The sequence below is a fragment of the Bombina bombina genome, chromosome 4 (assembly GCF_027579735.1).
Source record: "Bombina bombina isolate aBomBom1 chromosome 4, aBomBom1.pri, whole genome shotgun sequence".
Taxonomy (NCBI): Eukaryota; Metazoa; Chordata; class Amphibia; order Anura; family Bombinatoridae; genus Bombina; species Bombina bombina.
In genome coordinates, this window is record NC_069502.1 from 295,041,367 (window position 1) to 295,054,633 (window position 13,267).

General features: G+C 36.6%; 1 protein-coding gene across 1 annotated transcript in view; it reads left to right on the top strand.

The window, feature by feature from the left end:
• The first annotated feature begins 297 nt into the window (after positions 1–297).
• LOC128656218 (phospholipid scramblase 2) overlaps positions 298–13,267 on the top strand; it is a 341,004-nt gene continuing 328,034 nt past the window's right edge. The window contains exon 1 of the mRNA XM_053710007.1: positions 298–518. The gene's annotated coding sequence lies outside the window, so the exon portion shown is untranslated. The remainder of the gene's footprint in view (positions 519–13,267) is intronic.

A 13,267-nucleotide genomic window follows, 5' to 3' on the forward strand; every position in this document is an offset into this window, starting at 1 on the left:
CGTAAACACCATTATTGGAAACGTCCAGCGCTATCTAAAATTACCAATACAATGTAAAATCATAACTATATGCAACATTCTTAATTTGCATCTTTGTAAATATCCTTAGAAGCGAAGCCACCAACTGTATGTTATTGTCTCTCATTAGACCCTTCCCAGAAATAGCATATCTCCATAGAAACGAATACGGGACATCCCACTCCCTCATTCTCTAGGGGCATTCCTCTCCATATATCTGCCACCTCTCCAGTTTTTCTTCTCAATTTTCCATCCCTGACATAACTCAACATCACCCCAGCCTATCCCAACATCCCGCCTAGTTTTTCCTTAATACGGTTAACTACCCACCCTCTCCGTTTTGCATATCAAGTTATCAACAAACGCTCCTATTTTTGGCTAACGCCCAGCCTGTGCACGCCTCCTGCATCCTGTTTGATTTATTACATAGTTCTCTTCCTCAGGTTAGGCAATACTATATGACGGATATATTGTTTGTTAACTGCAGTCTGTTACAGGAGGTGAGTACCAAGCGTGGGGTTTACTGTAAGAAAAAAAAAAATAGGTCACACTGAGGTATTATCACGGACAAGTGTATATCTTTAAGGATTAGCTAGTGAGATTGTTTAACACAAAGCCTTGCGTGTTTCTCTTTCTACCCTGTTGCCAGTAGCTGGTTTTGTGAATAAATTATTTAGTTTGTGATACGGCAAAAACAGCCCACCGTTTGCTCAGACGTAGTATTTACGGACGGTCTAGTTTTGTTGGTTACTGCACTAGAGGGAAGTGATCTCAAACCACGATATGTGGGAAATATTATTACAGTTTAATGCCTCTATATGCCTGTTTAGCTACTAATGTGGAAGTCCTCTTAGTGATATGCCTGTTTAGCTACTAATGTGGAAGTCCTCTTAGTGATATGCCTGTTTAGCTACTAATGTGGATTGGAAGTCCTCTTAGTGATATGCCTGTTTAGCTACTAATGTGGATTGGAAGTCCTCTTAGTGATATACCTGTTTAGCTACTAATGTGGAAGTCCTCTTAGTGATATGCCTGTTTAGCTACTAATGTGGAAGTCCTCTTAGTGATATGCCTGTTTAGCTACTAATGTGGAAGTCCTCTTAGTGATATACCGGTTTAGCTACTAATGTGGAAGTCCTCTTAGTGATATGCCTGTTTAGCTACTAATGTGGAAGTCCTCTTAGTGATATACCGGTTTAGCTACTAATGTGGAAGTCCTCTTAGTGATATGCCTGTTTAGCTACTAATGTGGAAGTCCTCTTAGTGATATGCCTGTTTAGCTACTAATGTGGAAGTCCTCTTAGTGATATGCCTGTTTAGCTACTAATGTGGAAGTCCTCTTAGTGATATACCGGTTTAGCTACTAATGTGGAAGTCCTCTTAGTGATATGCCTGTTTAGCTACTAATGTGGAAGTCCTCTTAGTGATATACCGGTTTAGCTACTAATGTGGAAGTCCTCTTAGTGATATGCCTGTTTAGCTACTAATGTGGAAGTCCTCTTAGTGATATGCCTGTTTAGCTACTAATGTGGAAGTCCTCAAGTTACCACAAAAAGACTGCTTCGTTCAATTTTCAAAGCCTAATTGACAAATCCTATGTGGATTTTTGTAAATAAACTTTTATAAAACACTTTTTAAACTATAATAAATGCTGCTTCTCAAGGATTTTTGAATACGAACAATATTTTAAATATGCCAGGTGTCTGCTAACGTGAAATGACAGACATATATTTTGATTTCTGTATGCTTTATAGGTAACAATGTTGTTTATATCTTAAGTTGCTGACAAATACAGAATTGTACTGCTTATTGACCAGAGGTGTCTCCAGGAACTATATATGAGATGGGGGGTCCACTGTCAAAAAGTAGATGGATCACTAACAGTTGTCAATACTATACACACATTTTAGTAAGAAAAGATCACTAGTGGGATAGATGGTAATTTGGGGTGGGGCACATGAGAGCAGCCATTAATAATTATGCAGGGTGGGCTAGTGCCTTCTGGAGATGACTGTATTGTTGATTGCAAGCTACTGTAAATGTATTCTAGTTTATAATTTAATCACCATTTTTGGTTTATTCTTTTTATTGAATGTGTTCAGGATAACACTGTTGTTCCAGTTTTCTTCATGAGGGGTTCTACAAAAAGATTGCTTCAAACAGTTCTCTTTGGAAATTGGAGCTAAAATGCAATAGTTGTACTTGGAGAGGGATGTAAGCTTTTAATTATGGTTGTAAAAGCCTCCTTTTTTTTATCTTGATTGACCCATTGGACGTTTTGGTCCTGTTCATTCTTGATGGGCAATGACTCTTCCTTCACTGTGTTAATTTGCAAAATGATCACTAATTATACTTACGTTAGGTCAATAGCTAGAATGATTATTATTTCAGAACAACTTTTTACTTTTACTGAAGCACTCAAGGATGTGATAAAGTAGTTTGTGTTGTAGGCAAAGTCAATCTAGGCTAGGTTTTGTGTAATTACTGTGACAAATGTACTACTTGCATGTGTGGCTTTGCAAAATTAACTGGACCATAGGCCTTGAAATAGACATTTTAGATATTCCTAAGAATGTTAGTATAGAGAACCTTTCCTATGTTAAAATGAAAAGTGTGTTCTAAAATCTGCCAAAACAGTTTATTTTTTATAGTTTCTAATGGTTTTTTTTTAATGGCTCTTGAAAGCCCCACTTAGCTTAGGAAGGGTGACATTGCACATTCAACACAGGCAATGAATGGTACGTATAATTTGCACTGCTCACACCAAATTAGCGTTGCAGAATCTGTGCTCTTCAAATAGATTATAATTAGAAGGCATGTGCATGCACTGCTAATAATGTTTCTGTTTATATGTAATAACATATTTTAGGTGCTGGGGAAAAGCAGTTATCAAATGAGACCTATTATGCCTAGGTAGAAAGAGAATACTTCGAATAAACATGCAATTCCATCAGTAGTTTAGTATAAACCAGTATCAAAATAGACGTGGGTCTTGCTGCTTGTGACCCACGTATATCGGACGGGGGCTGCACAGTCAAAAAGTAGATGGATCACTAGCATTTGTCAATACTATACACACACAATGGAAAGAAAAGGTTGCTGTAGTGGGAGAGTTGGTCATTTGGGATTGGACACATAAAGGCAGCCATTATGCAGGGTGGGTTAGTGCCTGCTGGAGATGCCTGTATTGTTGATTACAAGCTACTGTAAATTCACGTTTAATGGCCTCAAGGTTGCACTAATTACTCATTATCATTTAATTTAATATAATCTGTTTATAACCCACATGTATTTTAATGCTGGTTTATACTAAAAAAATAAAATAAAAAAACACTACTGAAGGAATTGCAAGTTTACTCAGAGCTGTCCTCTTTTTTTTTTTTTTTTTTTTTTTATTTTTTTTTTGCTTTGTTTTATTTCTTGAGACTGTTCAATAGCAGTTTGGAGCACCACAATTATTAGTTTCCACATCGCTCTTAGCTTTTCATGATACCTCCTAACTCATGAGACTCTTGACGTTTAAAGAACCAGCCAGTTTTAACAAGTTACATGCTTTGAGAGAGCACATTCACAGTTTATCACAAACTCATTCTGTAATTAACTTGCAAGTAATATACAGCTGGGCTACCTTGCTACCTTGACTTATCATGAAAACTTTTATGCCATCATTTTTCATGTACTGGGCACACTGAGGTGTCGGTCTGTATCCCTAGGACCAATATCTCAAATTCAACAGCCTTAACCAGGTCGACGTAAGATACTGTAAGCAGGGCAGTATCCAACTACCCTATGGGGTTGCTCATGTGACTGGACTGGCTAAAAAGTACTTTTGATTGTAACACAAGACAGAATTCCACTTTACAACAAAAAGGAGCACCCAAAGGATTAGGGAATTTCCACAGTCATTATTTTACGTGTAATTTTAGGGTTTCTGTGTTTTCAATTTAATTGTTAGTGTGTGATGCCCATCATTATTTTTTTTTTTTTTAAACTTTTTATTAGTTTTTACTTCAGAATTATTACAGAAGAGAAAAGCATGAAAATAACAGAAGCCACAGGGACAGATCATAGGAAATGACAAAACAATTTAAATAACATATCAAACTTCTCCCGGAAGCTATTTGATAAACGTTAACTTGAATGATCCCAGTACCTACAATACACCATAATATAAATAAATTAAACCAAACTAATCAATCAAAACATATTTTCTTGTCATAATCTTAAGGAAAAACTATCCAACAGAATAGATATCACATCTCTTCCCTAGAGACTAGTCTAGTCCGTATTTCTTCCTAATCATTTGAACATAATTATGTAACTGTAAATGGGTAAAAAAAAAAAAAAAATGTCAGGACGCGGAATTCCATAATTCTCCATTCATTGGGAGAAGGGTTTCATGCGCTGCGTTGTGGGTTCAACCACTTTGGCGTAATCAAGGGCTTGTCTATATCACCCATCTTGAAATCTCGTTGGGAGTAAACCGGGGATAAATTCTGGATTGCCAGTGATCGGTAGATAACAAGATATACCCGATGTGAAGCCTGCTTCTAAGGACATTTTATGCCATGCTCTTATATTTGCAAATGATATCATGCTTATAATATTGGAAGGTAATTTAGATACAGGACAGTGCAGAATCGCATTTAAGGAAAACGGAAAAACTAAATCTGCTTCTAATTCCATAGCAGTAACATATTCCCTCTTTGTGATCCAATCAGCCGTATACTAGACTGGTCCCAAAGACAAAACTTAGTGAAGATTTAAACCACAAAGCCTAATATTTGAGGGCTAAATAAATGAATAGCTATAACAAAAGGTGTTAGTTTAGAATACGGTGTCACCTCTGCAAACTCCTTAACTATATGACAGTAGAACAATGCACAGTATCTACTAACAATATACTATATTGTGCAGATCGGAAAACACATAATAATCTAATAGATTATCCTGGAGTTATAGTACTTGCGTTTTCCTTGTCTCCTGCAGGGAGTCCAATTTACCAGGCCAGATATTGCTCACACTTCCCGGGTAATGCTAGCTGTTCAGGGCACCTGCAGGAGCGATCTCCAGCTGACTTTACAATGAGCTCCGGCGTGTTGCACGCTGACTGCATGCACCGGTATGCAGTCCACTTCAGATGGAATCCAGGCAAATTTCAGGACAAGTAAGGAGGCGGCTCTAGCCGACAGAGCATATACAGCCTTGACAAACTTCCGCGTCATAACCTTATGATCCGGAGTCCAGCATCTGGACCACTGCATGGGGGGGCTCCCAGACAGCAACGGAAGGGTACGTACGGGGTGGGAAGGATAGCCTAGAGCTCTTCAGCACAGAGCACAAACCGGCATATACGGACGCCGGCTTCACCCAACCGGAAGTCTCCCCATTTTGCTTTTTTATATACATTCTAATTTTATGTATTTCTTTTTAAAAAAAAAAAAAAATGTATACACTGTGAATCTTTTTTTTAAGACTAACATATAAATTAATCAGATCTGACTTTGTGCTCTAGTAACGGAATTCACAGCTTCCTTATCTTGAGAATAACGGTGCCAAAGTATTATTTTAAAATTTGTTTTTCTGTAAGTGTTAAAGGGACACTGAATCCACATTTTTTTTTTTTTTTCCTTTCACGATTCAGATAGAGCATGCAATTTTAAGCAACTTTCTAATTTACTCCTATTAATTCTTCATTCTCTTGCTATCTTTATTTTAAAAGCAAGAATGTACGTTTAGATGCCAGCCCATTTTGGGTTCACAACCTGGGTTGTGCTTGCCGATTGGTGGCTAAATGTCAGTCACCATTAAACAGAAGAAAAAATAAGTATAAAATATACAGAGAAATATAATCTCAGCTATAATTAAAGGGACAATAAAGTCAAAATTAAACATTCATAATTCAGATGGAGCATGCAATCTTAAACAATATTTAAATTTACTTCTATTATCAATTTTGCCTAGGACCATGTCTTTAGCTATCTAGCTCACCAAAAGGTTAGAAAAACAGCACACCACCTCTGTTTGTAGTGGGGCACGGAATAAAGGACTTGCCAGGTCCCAGTCAATCCAAATATAAAGAATATTCCAGCCTCCAATTTCTTTAAAAGACCTTTATTTCTATATATGAATTAAAGGTCTTTTAAAGAAATTGGAGGCTGGAATATTCTTTATATTGATCACGTCTGGCTTGCTTGGCTTTGCATGTCTTTGCCGCAATACAATCGGACAGCTCCACCTACTGGCTATTTTAATGTATGCCATGCTTCTCAATGCTTTCAATAGCAGTCACATGACTGAAAAAAAAAAAGGTTGTTATTCTGAAACGGCGCAAATTGAACCAGCGTAAACCCGAGGGCCACCTGCACTCCATTACAAGCTGTAAAAGAATGTATGATAATGAATGCTGTTCGCCTATGTATGTATGGCGAAATATAGAACACTCAATTTAAGGAGAAATTTTAGTTCCCTATCGGCGCAAAGCAATGATAAATAAGAAACTGGGTGTATTTGTAGGTCAGGCTGTGAAATTACGCCTATTACTAATGTATATTGGTGCACCTAGGTGACTGCAAGCGGAGTGCGAAGAAGTTTCTTTCAGATTTGCACAATTCTATGCGCAAATTGCTTACATAAATATGGAGATATGGTCATATGCGTAGTTGCGGGCGGATTACTTTGATAAATCGACCCCATAGTCTATTAAGAAAAACAGATTTGAAATAAAGATTTAATCAATGTTCCCTTCATAACCAAATACAGTGAGAATAGTTTTTTTAATTGAAAACATTGGCACCTCCTGAAATATGATATTCTAGGAGAAAAAATAGATGTTCCATAATTCATATATAGGAAAACCAATAATCTTAAATTCATGCTATCCCCTAGTGCACCAGTTATAAAACCCAAATCTTAGGAAATGGATATAAGGGGGAAGAAAATAAGGTTTGTTTTTTTTCCCTTGTGGATTGTGTAAAGCATGTAAACATGGCATAAAAAATTACACGTTTATATCAAAGATCGGTTATTTTTTCAATTAATCAACCTAGGGCTGCAACAACTAATCGCTAAGTTTGATCATAAAAATATTTGTCAACAAATTTCATTATCAATTAGGTGGTCAGCGATTAGTTGGTCAGTTGCACAGCACCAGCTGCTTTAATCTGATGATCTACTGCAACTAAGATTGTGCAAAAAAATTGAATTTCTTTTTTTTTATCTTTTTTTCTATCCGATTAATCGAACAATAATCATCAGATTAATCGGATAGAAAAAAAATAATAATAATAAATAAAAATGTTTGCACAATACCACGTGCAGGAGTTCATCGGATTGAAGCAGCTGGTGCTGTGCAATTAACCAACTAATCGCTGACCACCCAATTGAAAATGAGTCTTTGACAACTATTTTTATGATCAATCTTACCGATTAGTTGTTGCAGCCCTAAATCTGATAATATCTAGATATATATAGAGATATATATGACAAGCGATACGCCTGAGTGTAGAATTCGCCTATGGTAGGATGGCTCTGATTGGCCCTTGATTCAAATCGGAGGTGGAGCCGAGGTGATAAACACCCAGAGACGCCAGCGCGCGTCACCTTCGAAAAAGCCGCCACTTTGTCGGCGAAACATGTCAGGGGAGGGTGTTGAATGCTTTTCAACACTCAACAGTTTTTAACTTAGCAGTAAAATTAGACCATGTAATCATTCTATTAAGTCTATATTGTGAATAAGCAAAATCCTCCGCTACCTCTCTATCTTAGTTTAAGCATCAGCGAATTTACCTATACTTATAATCAGACTATTTAATCCAACCCGGTAAAAAAACTATAGAATTGGGAATGATAGAATATATGCAATAGCATCAGAGACATACTTTAACCCTCAATAGTTCTACCAAATTAGTATTTCGCTGGTGACTAATAACAACGTTTTAGCTCTATTGTAAAATGAATAGAGTTTACATGTAAAGTTGTTGAAAATGTATTGCTACATACAATTATCTGTACTGAGGGTATTATTCTAAAGCCAACATTTAGTAGACTATAGATAAGGGCTTGCTTCAGCAACTGCCTTTGATAACTAACTATATCCTGTTGCAAATATATCTATCAGTAGCAAACTTTAACTGTAGCAATCTATGGGAGTAACTACAACCACGTTTATTAAACCAGCACTGCAGCCAATCAATGCTGGTTATTTCGTATAATACAATAAGCTACAAAACAGTACTCTGTCGCAACAATTAACTGTTAACATAACTGAATTTACATTAAGAGCTACAAATGTGGGAGTATATTATACACTCTGTCCTCCGTAAAAATTCACTCAGATACTAGTGTATCCAACGTGTATACAATTTAATAACCGTATGCTAGTTTAATCTGGCCAATTCGGCATCTATCTAAAATAAACAATATTATCTGCTCAATCCTGGGGATTAAAGCACCTGGGGAAGTGTTGGAATATTAACATTCAGTAGACCATCGATAAGGGTTAGCCACCTCCATTGAGTACTTAACCTCATGCAACTATATCTATCAGTAGTAAACATTGATTGTAACAATCCATGACAGTAACTGTAATAGTATATATCTAATCGGTACTGCAGCAAATTAACACCAATAACTTGGTATAATATAATACGCTGCCTAACAGTACTTTTTTCCAACTACAAATAGTTAATGTATTGGAATTAACACGAGGAGCTGCAATAGCAGTAGCTTACCATATACCTTATTAGATTAACTGATTAAGACACAATATATCCAACGTGTACTTTCACAATAATTATCTATTCTGCCAACTTGGCAGCCTGGTGTGCAGATCAATACAAGTTCTTTATTTTGGCCAAATTATTCTATCTACTAATAGATATTATCTACTTCCTCTGTGATAATAAGAGCCACTGACAAAAGACGTGGCGGTCAATCCAGGTGTGGGACTTTACACTCCATATTATATTAACCCTCTATAATCAGTGTGTAACCTATATCATTTTTATTAACACTCCAATTGCCTAGATAGGTAATCAGCAATAAACACTATGAGCCTGTGACAAGAAACACAGGACCACAATTATTGCTTTTAGAGCTGCAACAACTAATCGTCATAATCGATTATGAAAATAGTTGTCAACGAATCTCATAATCAATTAGTTGGTCTGTGCACAACACCAGCTGCTTCACTCCAATGAACTCCTGCATATGATACTGTATTGTGTTTTGTGGTTATGTCCTTAGCCTAAAGGGCGTCTACAGAAGTCTCATTTTCACTTTTTCAGGACAGTATACGTTTACAACTACCCCTGGCTTATGTGCAACCCAAATATAATAGTCATCATTTGGATTGTTTATATTAAATCTGGTTATTTGGAACTATGCTTTTCATGATATAGTGCCAAGCTTGTTGTTTACACCTTGCCCCTAGATTGATGGGAGTTATTTAAATTGATGTGCACTATTATCTGTTTGCACAATTATTAGCGTATTGCTGATTATATGTACTGTATAAATAAATGTGTAAGGCTTTGTCCTGTTATTGATATACAGTCCTTAGCGCTTTTGATTTTGTTTTTTATTGTTTTTTTATATTTTTAATAAGTTGTGTTAATATGTACCAGATTCAACCTTTATAAGTATATATTCATTATTTTTAGAGCGGACTAGATATTTCCCCTAACCTTATAGCTGGTTATTTACCATTGCATATAGATATTCAAGATATTTTTATGTTTGAATGAAGTCAAGGGTTACTTTATTGAGGCCCCTTGCCAAGGTAGAAAACACTTAGCATTGGTGAAGAGCTAACAAAGATAAATATCCTACTTTGGTGAAATTGGCAAAACCCTACTTATACATCTCAACAGCCTTTTCTCTGCTGCAGGAAATATAGCTGCAAACAGAGAACCAGCCTTAGCCAGATGCATGTGGACATGTTGAGATTTTTGCATTTCAATGTAACGTTTCTGAAAGAGTGAATAACACAATGTTATTAACAGTGATAGTCTAACTCTTTCTAGTTCTACCTCTTTTCAAACAGTTTGTGGTTTTGTTTAATTATAAAACTGTGCTCTGCTGCTTAAACATTGAAGAAACAGTTGTGTTAATGTAAAGTTTTAGTCTGAAGTTTATATTTGTAACACTCATTATGTGGATTTTATTTAAAACATAGAAAACTATTGATTCTCTTTTTATCCGATTAGTTGATTAATCGAAAAAATAATCGGCTGATTAATAGATTATGAAAATAATCGTTAGTTGCAGCCCTAATTGCTTTGTATATACAGAGTGTGAGACAAATAATTTTATCAGTGTTCAACTCATATTAGTTTCATTATTACTCCAATTGCCTAGATAGGTATCCAGCAATAAACAATATGAGCCTGTGACAAGAAACACAGGACTATAATTATTGCCTTGTATATACAGAGTGAGACAATAAATATTCTAGATCTATCTATAATATTGATAAACAGACTTAGTCTCTACCGTTCTTAAGCACACTTATACCTACATTATAGACGGGTACTCCAGTATCCCACACGAGGAGCAGATACAGTTATATCTCCTGCACTAATTTTTCCCTGATATATCACTCTTTGCTGGACCTCATGAGATTTATATGGATGGTTCATCATAGCTAAGATATACAAGTGATGATATATAATTGTGGAATTAGTGCCAATATCATTCGGTAACTTTATTTCAATCTATCTCAGGACGAGTATATCTCTCCCCCCATCATTCTTAGTGGGGCAGCTGAGTGACTTCTCTACTGGTCTAATCTTATTGTGTTTTTAAATGTTTTGTTGTGTTTGTTTTGCAATTTTAACATAAACCAATAAAGGTTAAATTTTAAACACATCACCTCACTATATCCTTCGATTCTGATGTTTCCAAAAATTAATTATGGGAGAGTGAAGTGCTATATAGATGCATACTTTTGCCCAACTTCTATGTTGACAATTTTCTATAAGTTAATCTATGCATAAGCACTCAAGCTTAGGATAATTTATTTCTCCTTATATTTAAGCAACTCCCTAACTTTAGTGTAGTGCTGTTGCACGTTCTTTTTCCTCTAAATCTCATTATCAATTAGGTGGTCAGTGATTAGTTGGTCAGTTGCACAGCACCAGCTGCTTTAATCTGATGATCTACTGCAACTAAGATTGTGCAAAAAAATTGAATTTCTTTTTTTTAATCTTTTTTTCTATCCGATTAATCGGACAATAATCATCCGATTTAATCGGATAGAAAAAAATAATAAATAAAAATGTTTGCACAATACCACGTGCAGGAGTTCATCGGATTGAAGCATATATAACAAAAAAAATATATTTAGCCTGAAGCAGAAAAGAGGCGCTCAGATGTGTTGAGGTGCTTGAGATGCATTAATAGCGTTTTGCCAATTTCACCAAGGTGGGATATTTATAACTCTCCACCAATGCAAGTGGCCTCTTAACCCCTTAACGGACAGACTTCTATGTCTACATCAGAACAAAGTTCCGATTTTAAACAAGTTAAAAATTGGGATTGTGTCTGGTGGGAGTGCCTATGACGCTTGGCACGCTCTCCAGCCCACAATCCCCTTCGGGAAGCGCCTTTGGCTTTAGTACAGCCAAATGGCTAAGACGTTCTATGCCGTGCTAAGGGCGTTAAAGCCCAGTGCGGTAAGGGTGTCAAGGGGTTAACAAAGTAAGCCTGAACTTCTGTATGCAATGGTAAATAACCAGCTATAAGGTTAGGTAAAAATGATGTAATCCACTTATAAAATAAAATATATTTACTTAGAGGTTGAATTTGGTACTGTCATGATACAATCATGTGGAGTAGTTGCTTCCTGGATTGGCTACCCGGCAGAGGGGGTATTGTGGTCTCAGCCTGGAAAGGGTTTATGTGAACTGCTTTTCCTGTGTGTGAAATGTGAAACTGTTTTCAGAAAAGCTGTAAGCTGAGACCCCCCTCCTCCCCCTCCTTCTTAGCCTGTTACAGGTCTGAGGTGAAGTGTTTTGTGTAACTGTGTGTAGGAATGCAAAACGCTCCTCTCCTTGGAGACTGAAAGTGGGAGCTAAGACTTGTGGTATTGGCTAAGCTTCGTTATAAATTATAACAAGGGCGGTGTCTTTGACAAGACAAAGTTTAGTTTAACGGTATGTAACAGACTTTTAGGTAGAATTGCCCTGGGACCTAAGGCATTAACATTATGAACAGCAGTTCTCCACATATCTAAAGGAATTTGATAATAAGTAAGATATTGTGTTTCTATTATTTTTATGTCCCCTATTCTTTTTAACACTTTGAGTGCTAAGCACTTTCCCACCTGGGTGCTAAGGTTTTCTTAAAGGGTTTTTTATTTTTAATATTTTTAAAAATATTATTTTTTTACTTTTTTTTTATTTTTTTATTTATTTCAGATCCCCAAAACTTACACCGTTGGAAAGGTTTGGCGATTACCTTTACAACGGTGGATCTTGGGGGTCTGTAGCTGCTTAGATGCCTGAGATACAGGCTTCTAAGCAGCATGCCCCCTGCTCCTATATTTAACATTGTTAATGTTAAATAAAGTTGCGCGTGACGTCACCACGCAAAACGGAAGCCCCTGCGATGCCTTTCATTATGCAGCACCGATCGCCGGAGTAGGAGCGGGTGGGAGCCCCCAGATCTCAGTCAAGTTGGGAGAGTGCTAGTGACGGCTCTGAGCCGTCATTGGCACCAGAGTGGGAAACTCTGTGACGGCTCAGAGCCGTCATTAGCAACCAAAGGGGTTAGATAATTGTAACTTTGCAATTGTATGTTATTTGGAATGTCTTTATAATTTCGCACTGTGTAACCTGTATTGATAGTTTTTGTTATTAAACACACAGAAAATCTCATTCTGTCTTTTGGGCTCTAATATCTGAATTCACCCTCTGTTGAAAGGCACATTACCTAATTGTTAAATTGTGAGTTTTTTTTTGGGAGCTTCCCAAAACGCCCCTTTAATTTAGAAGTTTTGGTGGTGGCAGAAATTGTTAGAGCAGTGTGGACAGGATTTGGGGGTTAATGTGGTGTCCCTTTTTAAGGTTCTTTTTGTAGAGTTGCAAGGTTAAGGGAACCAGAGCTGTGTGCCGTTAACCCCTTCATGCCCTCACCCCTCTATTGTGACGTTGAGAAGGTTTGATTCGTCACAGGTACATATTACAAATATTTTTAAAAATTATAAAGTGCTAAGAACTATATATTAACAGGACAAAGCCTTACACAT